Source organism: Arachis ipaensis, chromosome B04 (assembly GCF_000816755.2).
Source record: "Arachis ipaensis cultivar K30076 chromosome B04, Araip1.1, whole genome shotgun sequence".
NCBI lineage: Eukaryota > Viridiplantae > Streptophyta > Magnoliopsida > Fabales > Fabaceae > Arachis > Arachis ipaensis.
Genome location: NC_029788.2, coordinates 38774026 through 38785415, shown reverse-complemented (window position 1 = coordinate 38785415; position 11390 = coordinate 38774026).

The following is an 11390-nucleotide window of genomic DNA, read 5'->3' as shown; positions in this document are numbered from 1 at the left end:
AAACCACATTATAACCCAAAAATTTTAAAAAGAATTAAAAATTTTAGAATTAAAAAAATGTTAGTTAATTAACTAAAAGTTGATTCTCTATATTTTTATTTGATTTTATAAAATGTTAAACAAATTTGAAGTATAACTAAAATGTTAAAAAGAGAATTGTTCCGAGAGTTACCTGAAACTGGATTGTCTTTGGGCTTGCGTGTGAGGCCCAAATTCTTAATGGAGCAGATTCCAACTTAGCTTACGTCCAGTAGCTGTCGTTCGAGTTGTTTGTAAGAAGGTGGGGGGTGGTACCTGCAAAACACTCCGATGCCTAAGTTAGCAAGGGTCTTAGCAAGTTTAAGTATATTGGAACTTAAAGGTACCTGAGTGTGTCAGGGTATTTATAGGTGATGAACCAATAACCACCGTTGAAGTAGTTCCACTTTTGGTGGTGGATAACCGTCCCTTTATCTTATGGCTTGTTGAGATCTCCCTTCTAGAAGTGGGTGAGAGATTTTGGGAGGCAGTTATTTATGTGGGTAAGTACAGGCTGCCCATTTTCGTCGATTCCGACCTCCTCAAAGAGGTCGGGTTACTATAGAGGCCATTCTCTTAGTAGGGCCTTTCAGCTTTATTGGGCCTAGCTTATATTTTGGGCCAGGGTATGAATAGTGCCCCTATTTGAGTCCGTTCTCTTTATGTTGAGTTGGATTCAAGTATAGAGCAAGTCGGAGATGTTCTGGTCGGTATTTTCTTTCTAGTTGAAAAATCGACATGATTTCGAATTAAAAACTGATGTGATTTCAAGTTGCCAACCATCGCGCCCGTTGGCTTTTCACATTAACACATGGGGGCAGTTACGTTAGTAACGACACATTCTTTAAATGAGTGGGACTTTTTACGGTTTTGCCCCTAGTGCCTTATAAATACTTTCCCCCTCTTTCTCTTTCTTCTTTTTTGTCTTCTTCTGTGAACTACCTTTCTTTCTTTGTGCTTCCTTTGTCTTCCTCCAGCCCCTTCGTTTCTCAGTTTTTGGTGCTTTAAGACGCTCGCTTCTCCTCTGTTGAAACTCCCCTCCCTTCGTTCTTCAAAGAAAGGTTAATTTTTCACTGTTTTTATAGTGTTTCCACTGTTTCTGTGTTTTCTGCTTTGATGGACTAGGTGCCTTTCGAGAGACTTTGTGTAGTTTTTGGGTATCTTGATTGTCGTTTCGTTGTTGTATGCATTAGAAACCTTCAAGATGGATGAGTTATACTTTTTCTTCAAAAATTTTTATTTTTTTGTGGCTGTTGGTTGCTCTTTATTTGCAAAAACTTCCCTTGCTTCAATTTTGTTTGTAATGTTCACTTTTTGTGTAATGTAGGTATCTCTACTTATACATCCCTTTCCATTTCTCAAAAAATGTCTTCTCGGGTCCTTGAGGATTTATTGAAATGGATGGGTAGATTCTTCTATACTTTCATCCCATCGAATAGTTGATATCATTTGTAAAAGAGCTTCGTAAACACCATAGAATCTGTAGTTCTGTCGACGACAAGACCAAGTATGAAATAGTAGCCCCTGATCCCGAAGATCGAGTTTGCTGTGGGAGGACTGCTGAGTCGGAACCCCATTTTATGTTCATGTATGACTATTTGTTTACCCATTTGGGGGTGACTTTTTCTTTTTCTAATTTTGAGATAGAGGTGTTATCCCATGGCAGAGTGGCTCCTTCCTAACTCCATCCTAATTCTTGGGGATTTCTTAAAATTTACCAGCTTGTCAGCCGTGAACTTGGATTCCCGATTTCTCTGAGAATCTTCTTCTATCTTTTTTAACAAAGCCCTTTAGTGCTTTGAATAAACAAAACAAACAACAGTAGGTCTCCATCCGGAATATCCAAGGTTGGAAGGTTTTTTCTATTTTTGACGAGTCGTTCCACGACTTAAATTTTTTTTTCAAATTTCGAGCTGTTGAGGGCCAACATCCTTTTTTCTTAAGTGAGACCAATGAACCCCGCTTTCAGCTGTACTGGACAGAGACAGCCCCTATCGAAAAGTATAATTTGGTAGATTTAGATGAGATCGAGGAGGCTGTAGTCGAGTTTTTTTTAGAGGCTTGGGGACGGCTCCAAACCTTGACACCAAAAAATTCTTTCTCGGGACTCCGAGTTATATCGTACCAAGCTAGGTAGCTTTTTTATTTTTGTTTTGTAGATAATTACTCATTTTTCTGGCTAGTTTGTTGATATCTCTTTATTCTATTTATAGAAAAAATGAAAAGTGGTTCTAAGGCATACCATAAAGTACAAGAGGTTAAGAGGAATGCTCGTGGCCGAGCTGCTCAATTACAGGAGAGTAGCAAGTCGGATACCTCTTCTCCGACTAATTTTGACTTGGGGACATCATCTCAGAGTCATCTGGTAAACCCTTCTTTTCCTCCTCCTTCTCTAGCTCTTACTCCTCCAGTTCCTCCTTTCTCAGAGCCGAGCTCTAAGAAGAGGAAGACTTCGGAATCCAGTGTCCTTAATATTGATGACGCTGGATTTGATGGGGTAAAATTTTGCGAGAGGCACATCCTTCCTCATAGTTTCATTGCTATGGATGATGATTCTATCAAAAATCACCTTAAAATTTTAATTTGGGGGGGGGGGGGGCTTCTGTGATGACGCTGGATTTGATGGGGTAAAATTTTGCGAGAGGCACATCCTTCCTCATAGTTTCATTGCTATGGATGATGCTTCTATTAAAAATCACCTTAAAGTCTTAATCCAGGAGGGGATCCGAACTGCTGGAGTATGCTCTACCCTTCTTAAAGAGTTTGAGAAGGCTCCTCTGAATGCTACTCAGCATTCCTTGGAGGCTCTTCGGGCTGAGGTGGCCACTCTTCGGGAGGCTGAGAAGGGGTTGGAAGGGGAAAAAATAAGCTTGGAGGCCGAGCTTTTCAAAGCTCGGGATAGGGAGAGGGAGTCTGTAGCTTCTGGTGCTTTGGCTGAAGGGTTACTGAAGAAGGCTCAAGAGAGTCATGTCAGGGTCTTTAGGGAGAATTTGGAGCTGAAGAGGCAAATGGAGCAGCTTAGGAAAAATAATATAGATTTGGAGGAGTCGGTTGCTGAAGGGACATAGGAGGTGTTTGAAGTGTTGAAGAATCAAGTTCGGGTTCTTGCTCCCGACCTGGACTTGTCTCCCCTTCACCCCGACAAGATTGTGGTTGATGGGGAGATCGTTTTTCCTCCTCGGCCTCCCACTGACTCGGAGCTAAAGACTGCTGGTCAGCGCTTGGTGGAGTCTCCTCCGTCAGAGGTCGCTCCTGCCGAGGAGGTGATTCCGAGCTCTTCCTCTCATTTGAATATTTTTAATATGTCTGTTTGTTGATTTTGGTCCTTTGAAAAGGACTCTAATGACTTTTTTACTTTATTTTTTGATATTGGTACTTTTTGGTAGGACTCTAACAAAGTAGTCATGTTTGCCTTTTTTTAGAAAAAGGGTTTCTTGCATCTGTGAATTTTGGCTCTAAGGTTTTTTTCTATGCTTTGCTTGCATGTTGAATTTTCTCTTCTGTTAGGCTCTTCGAGAGGCTTTTGTGATAGCCTTTAGATAGCCCTTTTCTTAGGCTATTTAAGGATTTTCTTTTTCCACCACTTAGTGCGAGTGGTCAACTTAATTTGTTATTGAGTCGTTTTTGTAACTTAGGCTATTTTTGCGATGTATTTTGTTCTGATCGGGCGTTCACCGACTTATAAGTCATTTACGTTTGAGTTTCATATGATCGTCTTTCATACCCTCTTTACACCGACTTGTACCTCGTCGCTTTATCTTGCCAACCATGTATGTCAGACAACATATTTTTATGTTTTTTTGAGATTAAGTCGATGCGTGTTGTAGAGATAATAATGGAATTTAAAAAGAAAATATTGTTTTATTAAGAAAACCTATGTTACAAGAAATGCTTTTGCTACTAAGGGAATTAAGTTCTTGCCCCTAGCCCCCACTTTGATGCTTCATTAAAACCCCCTTCAGGAAAATCCTCCTCGGAAAAAAACCATGAAGTCGGAAAAAAGAGTACATCAGTGAACGAAGTATGCTTCTAGCTATAATATCTCTTTAAATTGCAAGCATGCCACGACCTGGGAAGCTTGGCTCCATTCAAGTCGGATACTTTGTAGTAACCTTTCCCCAAGACTTCAATTACCTTGAAAGGTCCCTTCCAATTCGCATCAAATTTCCCATCGCCCGACTTATTTACTCCAATGCCATTTCGTATTAGGACTAAGTCGCTTGTGGCGAAGCTTCTTCGAATGAGTTTTTTATTATATCTAGTTGTCATCCTTTGCTTTAACATTGCTTGTCTTATCTGTGCTTGTTCTTGGATTTCTGGGAGTAGCTCAAGTTCTTCTTTTCGGGCTTGAATGTTTTCGACTTTATCATAAAATCTCACCCTTGGACTTTGCTCATTGATCTCTACTGGGATCATGGCTTCTATTCCATATGGAAATTGAAAGGGGGTTTCTCCAGTCGTGGAGTGCGGCGTTGTTCTGTAAGCCCATAGCACTTGTGGGAGTTCTTCTACCCAAGCCCCTTTTGCTTCTTGCAACCTTTTGTTTAGTCCAGCAAGTATGACTTTATTAGCTTCTTCTGCTTGTCCATTAGCTTGGGGATGCTCCACTGATGTGAATTGATATTTTATCTTCATGCTGGATTCCAAGTTCCTGAATGTAGCGTCAGTAAACTGAGTACCATTACCTGTAGTAATGGAGTGTGGAACCCCAAGCCGAGTAATTATATTTCTGTACAGAAATTTTTGACTTCTTTGTACCATGATATTAGCTAGTGGTTCTGATTCTATCTATTTAGTAAAATAGTCTACTCCCACGATGAGATATTTGACCTGTCCAGGCGCTTGGAGAAAAGGTCCGAGTAGGTCTAATTCCCATTTCGCGAAAGACCATGGTGAGGTTATACTAATGAGTTCCTCAGGGGGAGCGACATGGAAATTGGCATGCATCTGATATGGTTGACACTTCTTAACAAAGTCAGTGGCATCTTTTTGCAAGGTTTCCCAGAAGAATCCGGCTCGAATCACTTTCTTAGCAAAAGACCGTGCTCCTAGATGGTTTCCGTAGATGCCATTGTGTACTTCTTCCAGGACTTCTCCGACTCTAGAAGTCGGGACACACTTTAACAATGGTATGGATATTCCTCTTCTATAGAGGACGTTTTATACTAGAGTGTAGTTCTGACATCCCTACGAATTTTCTTGGTTTCTTTTAGCTCTTCACGAAGGATGTCAAATTTCAAGTATTCGATTAAGGGGGTCATCCATCCGAGGTCTAAGCCAAATATAGGTAGAACATCCAATTTGGCATCCGACTTCACAATTGAGGGTTCCTTAAGAGTTTCTTGTATTAAACTCCTATTATTTACCTCCTCACTTACTAAGATGATACTAGCACCACTCCCGACTTTATTTGAAGACCCATCTACATAAAGGTCCCAAGTTATGGAAACTTCATCCTTATCGCTAGTGTACTCAGCCAAGAGGTCAGTAAGGCATTGAGCTTTAATTGTTGTCTGCGTTTCGTATTTCAAATCGAACTCGGATAGATCTATGACCCATTGTACCATCCGCCCTGTAACATCTGTTTTCTGAAGGATTTGCTTCATGGGCTGGTTTGTTCAGACTCTTATGGTATGAGCTAAGAAGTAAGGTCGGAGTCTTCTCGATGCTACAATTAAGGCATGCATATATAAATTTCTCAATTTTTTTATACCTTAGTTCAGGTCCTTGCAATACTTTGCTGGTAAAGTAGATGGGGTGCTATCCGACCTCGTCTTCTCGGATTGAAGCGAACACTACTGCTTTCTCAGTAACAGTGAGGTACAATACGAGCTCTTCTCCTTCTTCTGGCCGAGTTAGGATGGGAGGTCGGCTCAAAAATTTCTTGAATTCTTGAAAAGTTTCTTCACCTTCGGAAGTCCACTCGAATTGGCATCCCTTTTTAAGTAGTGAAAAAAGTGGCAAGGATTTCAATGTTGATCCTGCTAAGAATCTGGACAATGCTGCAAGTCGGCCATTTAGCTATTGGACTTCTTTTAGATAAGTCGGACTCTTCATTTCTAGGATAGCTCTACACTTGTCGGGGTTAGCCTCAATTCCCTTTTGCGTGAGCATAAATCTCAAAAATTTTCCTGCCTATATTGCAAAGGTGCATTTGGTGGGATTTAGTCTCATCTCGTGTCTTCTTATAGTATCAAAGACTTGTGAAAGGTCAGTTAGGAGCCTGGCCTTATCCTTAGTTTTTACTAACATGTCATCTACATATACCTCCATTAGGCTTCCAAGGTGGGGTGCAAACATCTTGTTCATCAATCTTTGATATGTGGCTCCTGCATTTTTTAATCCAAATGGCATGGTCACGTATCAATAATTCGCTCTGGGCGTGATGAATGATGTCTTCTCCTAATCCGACTTATACATCGGGATTTGGTTGTATCCTGACTAAGCATCCATGAATGATAGGTACTGGTATCCTGAATTGGCATATACCAATGTATCAATGTTTGGTAGGGGATATGGATCTTTTGGGCATACTTTATTGAGGTTGATATAGTCGACACATATCCTCCACTTCCCATTTTGCTTTTTTACCAGTACCACACTTGCCAACCATGTCGGATACTTGACTTCCCTGATAAATTCTGCTTCTAACAAGGCTTGTACTTGTTCTTTGACCACTTGGGCTCGCTCCGGTCCGAGCTTTCATCTTCTTTGTTGATAGGTCGGGACCCAGGGTAGACAACCAACTTGTGCGTCATGAGCTCGGGATCTATTCCGGACATGTCGGTAGCCTTCCAGGCAAAGAGGCCGGAGTTTTCCTGTAGGAACTTCACGAGTTCTTGCTTCAAATATGCCCTTATGTTCACTCCTATATTGGTGCTCTTTCCGAATACTTGTCCGATTTAGACTTCTTCCATCCTCCTTTCGGGTTGTGGTTGGAGTTCTTCTCTTCCTCAGACTCCACCGAGTTCAATGGAATTGACCTCTTTGCCCTTACCTCGTAGGTTTAGGCTTTCATTGTAACACTTCCTTGCCAGCTTCTGATCTCCTCTAATGGTGGCAATTCCTTCTTCTGTAGGAAATTTCATGCAAAGATGGGGACTGGAGACAACTGTTCCTAGCCGGTTTAAGGTTGTCCTACCGATTAGGGCATTATAAGCTGATGCTACATCGACGACAATGAAGTCAATGCTTAAGGTTTTGGACTTCATTCCCTTTTCAAAAGTTGTGTATAGGGGGATGAAGCCTAGTGGTTTAATAGGAGCATCTCCTAATCCAAAGAGAATATCCGAATATGCTTTTAACTTTTTTTCTTCCAACCCCAGCTTATCGAATGCCGACTTAAATAATATGTCGGCTGAGCGGCCTTGATCTATCAGGGTTCTATGAAAGTGAGCATTGGCAAGGATCATGGTGATTACTACTGGGTCATCATACCCGGGTGCAATGCCCTGTCCGTCTTCTTTAGTGAAGGAGATTGTCGGGAGATTAGGTCCATCATTTCCAACTTAGTAGACTTCTTTTAAATGTCTCTTCTGAGACGACTTGGTTATCCCCCTTCCAGCGAACCCTCCCGATATCATGTGAATGTGTCGTTCTGGAGTCTGCGGGGGCGGACCTCTTCGGTCGACGTCCTTGTCGTCTTTTTTCCTTTTTCCATGATTGTCTGACCTTTACATGAGATATCTATCCAACCAACCTTCCCTGGTCAATTTTTCTATCACATGATTTAGGTCGTAACAACCATTTGTTAAGTGACCACACAGCTTGCAGTACTCACAATACTCGTTACGTCTTCCTCGCTTTTTGTTTTTTATCGGGTGCGGGGGAGGAAGCTTCTCAGTGTGACAAATTTTTCTGTAGATGTCCACGAGAGAAACTCGTAACGGAATATAGTTGTGGTACCTTCTAGGCTTCTCGGATCCTATTCTTCTTTCTTCTTGGGCTTTCTCTCTTTTTTTTTAGCTCATGCGGGTGCCCAAGTCGCCAATTCCTCTCTCGTAACCTGACGTTTTCTTCTATGTTGATATACTTTTTAGCTCGCTTTTTTACATTGTTCAAAGAAGTCGGGTGTCTTTTTTAGATAGATTGGGAGAAGGGTCCTTCTTGGAGGCCATTGACTAGCCCCATTATTACCGCCTCAATAGGCAGGCCTTGAATTTCCAAGCATGCTTTGTTGAATCTCTCCATGTAGTCTCTCAAGGGTTCTCCGACCTCCTGTTTGACTCCGAGTAGGCTGGGTACATGCTTGACCTTATCCTTTTGAATTAAAAATCGTGTAAGGAATTTGCGCGCCAGGTCGTCTGACGGAGGAAAAATGTCGGTAAAGATTTGATAAAAATTATCGCGTTGCAAGTATAGTCTAAACCGATAATTAAACCTCAATCAAAATTTAATTTGTTTGTCACTAAAGCGAACCCAATAAAATTAACCGAAGTATTAAACCCTGGGTCGTCTCTCAAGAAATTGCAGGGAAGTATGTTACTATTAGTTATGGAAAAGTATATTTTTTGGGGTTTTTAAATGTTGAACAAGAAATGTAAATAACAAAAAAAGTAAACTAACAATTAAGAAAAGTCCTATCAAGGATTAATAATTGGAATTTTTATCCCCATTATCATAGTCACTTGTGATGGTAATTGCCTTTTGCTCTCACTTAGTTAACCTCTAACAATGAAGGAAAGTCAAGTGAGCAATAATCAACTTAAGTTCACAAGTCCTAATCAAGGATAAGAGTTAGTGAGACTTAAGTCAAGTAGCAACTTTCAACCACCAATCAACAAGAGACTTTGACAACTCAAGAGTCTCCAAATTATTCAATCCAAGCTAAGAACATAAAAAACTAATTCAAAATCCAACCAAGCATTTTATCAAACACTTGGTAGGCACAAAATAAAAGCATAGAAAATTAATAAAAAATAATAAAACCTAAGACTAACAATTGCCACAAATCAACAACCAACAATGAAATAAAAAAACCATAAGACTGAAACATAAAATTGCATTAAAAAGGGAATTGAGAGTAACATAAGAGTTCATAAACTAAGTGGACAACATAAAGTAATCAACAAGAGAGATAAATAACCAAGGCACTAGAACAAATAAATGTAGAAGGGAAACTAAATTAAAATAAGGTAGAATTCTGAATTTGAGAAGAGTAAAGCGAAAAGCCCTAAAACCTAGAGAGAAGAGAGAACCTCTCCCTCTAGAAAACTACATCTAAACCTAACTAATGTGTGAATGAATCAATTCCCCCTTCCAGCTCTACTCTGCAGCCTCTAATAAGTGTTTTTGGGCCTGAAACTGGGTCAAAAGGAGCCCAAAAATCGCCCCCAGCATTTTTTGCAAATTGCAACACGTGACGCTCTGTCACTCGTACGCGTCGCCCACGCGTACGTGTCGCTTGACAAAATCCTGGTCATGCCTACGCGTCATCCATGCGTACGCGTCGCTTACCTGATGCGCTGTCCACGCGTACGCGTCGTCCACGCGTGCGCGTCGCTGCTAGCTTCTCCAAACTTCAACTTCTTGTGTTCCTTCCACTTTTGCATACTTCCTTTCCATCCTCTTAGCCATTCCTGCCCTGAAAAACCTGAAAACACTTAACACACATATGACAGCATCAAATGGTAATAAGAGAGGATTAAAAATTAGTAATTTAAGGCCAAAGAAGCATGTTTTCAATTATAGCACAAAATTGGGAAGGAAAATGTAAAACATGCAAATTATATGAATAAATGTGAGAATAATGGATAAAATCCACTCAATTCAATACAAAATAAACCGTAAAATAGCGGTTTATCATCATCGAAACTTGTAACCGACCTAGGGGGCAGGCTATCGAACCACTTCATGGCCACTTTTGTTGAAGTTGTCAGAAAAGCCTTGCAGCGGTCAGCGTCCGAGGTGTCGACCAAGTACATCCGACTTTTGAAATTGCTGAGGTGGTGCTTTGGGTCGGTGGTCCCATCGTATAGGTTCATGTCTAGGCTTTTAAAGTTTCTAGGAACTTTAGCCCACATGATATCTTCTATGAAGGGATATTCTTCTCCCAATGTGGTATCTTCTCGAGCTGTATGGGAATTCCTGTTTTGAAGGTTAGATTCCAGCTTTGAGAGCTTTTCCTCTAGCTCTCTTTGCCGTTTGATCTCCTTCCTCAAGCTTCTCTCTGCTTCTCGTTGTCGCTCTAATTCCTGCTCCAATTGCTCAAGTCGACCATGGTGTCCGTGTAGCAATCCCATGAGGTTAGCGCTATGAGGTTGTTCTTCCCCTTGAGGGACACGAACTTCGGATGGGATTTTCCTCTGGTGTCAATCGTCGGAGGGGCCTTCACCATGTGGTTCCTCTATTCTTAGGGGAGGTATCACGAAAGCTTGGTCGTCGTTGACCCTGTCCTGGTATTCTTGTTCTGATTCAGACGCTGTACATCCGTCTTTATACTAATCGTCCGCCATGGAGTGTTGTTTCCTAGGTCCCCGGCAACGGCGCCAATGTTCCGATGGTTATCTGAAACTGGATTGCCTTTGGGCTTGCGTGTGAGGCCTAAATCCTCAATGGAGCGGATTCTGACTTAGCTTACGTCTAGTAGCAATCGTTCGAGTTGTTTGTAAGAAGGTGGGGGTGTGGTACCTGTAAAACACTCCGATGCCTAAGTCAGCAAGGGTCTTAATAGGTTTAAGTGTATTGGAACTTAAAGGTACCTAAGTGTGTCAGGGTATTTATAGGTAATGAACCAATAACTACCATTGAAGTAGTTCCACTTCTGGTGGTGGATAACTGTCCCTTTATCTTATGGCTTGTTGAGATCTCCCTTCTAAAAGTGAGTGAGAGATTTTGAAAGGCAGTTTTTTATGTGGATTAGTATAGACTGCCCGTTTTCGTCGATTCCGACCTCCTCAAAGAGGTTGGGTATACTATAGAGACAATTCTCTTAGTAGGGCCTTTCAACTTTGTTAGGCCTGACTTATATTTTGAAATAGAATATGAACAAGAATTATGTTAAAATATCAGAGTAGTCAAATAAATATAATTCACAAGATTTGGATAAAAATTCGTGCATTATTTTTTATTTTTTTAAGAATAAAAAACAAAAAGTGAATTGTTATCAATAACTTGAAAGTGAAGTAGATAAATGCCGCCGAAAAGAATCGGCAAAAAGAAAAGAAACTTTGAAGGTTCCTCCAGAATGAGACATATGAGGCTCAGATATAGTCATATGTTTGCAAAGTATTTGTTCCTTCTTCTTTGATTTAGCAACATTAAGGGTAAGGTGGGAAAAGGAATATTGAAGATCTTGATGGTTCAAATTAAAAAAATTAACAAATAAAATAATAAATTACATAAATATTTTTATTTTTTTTTTAATATTTATA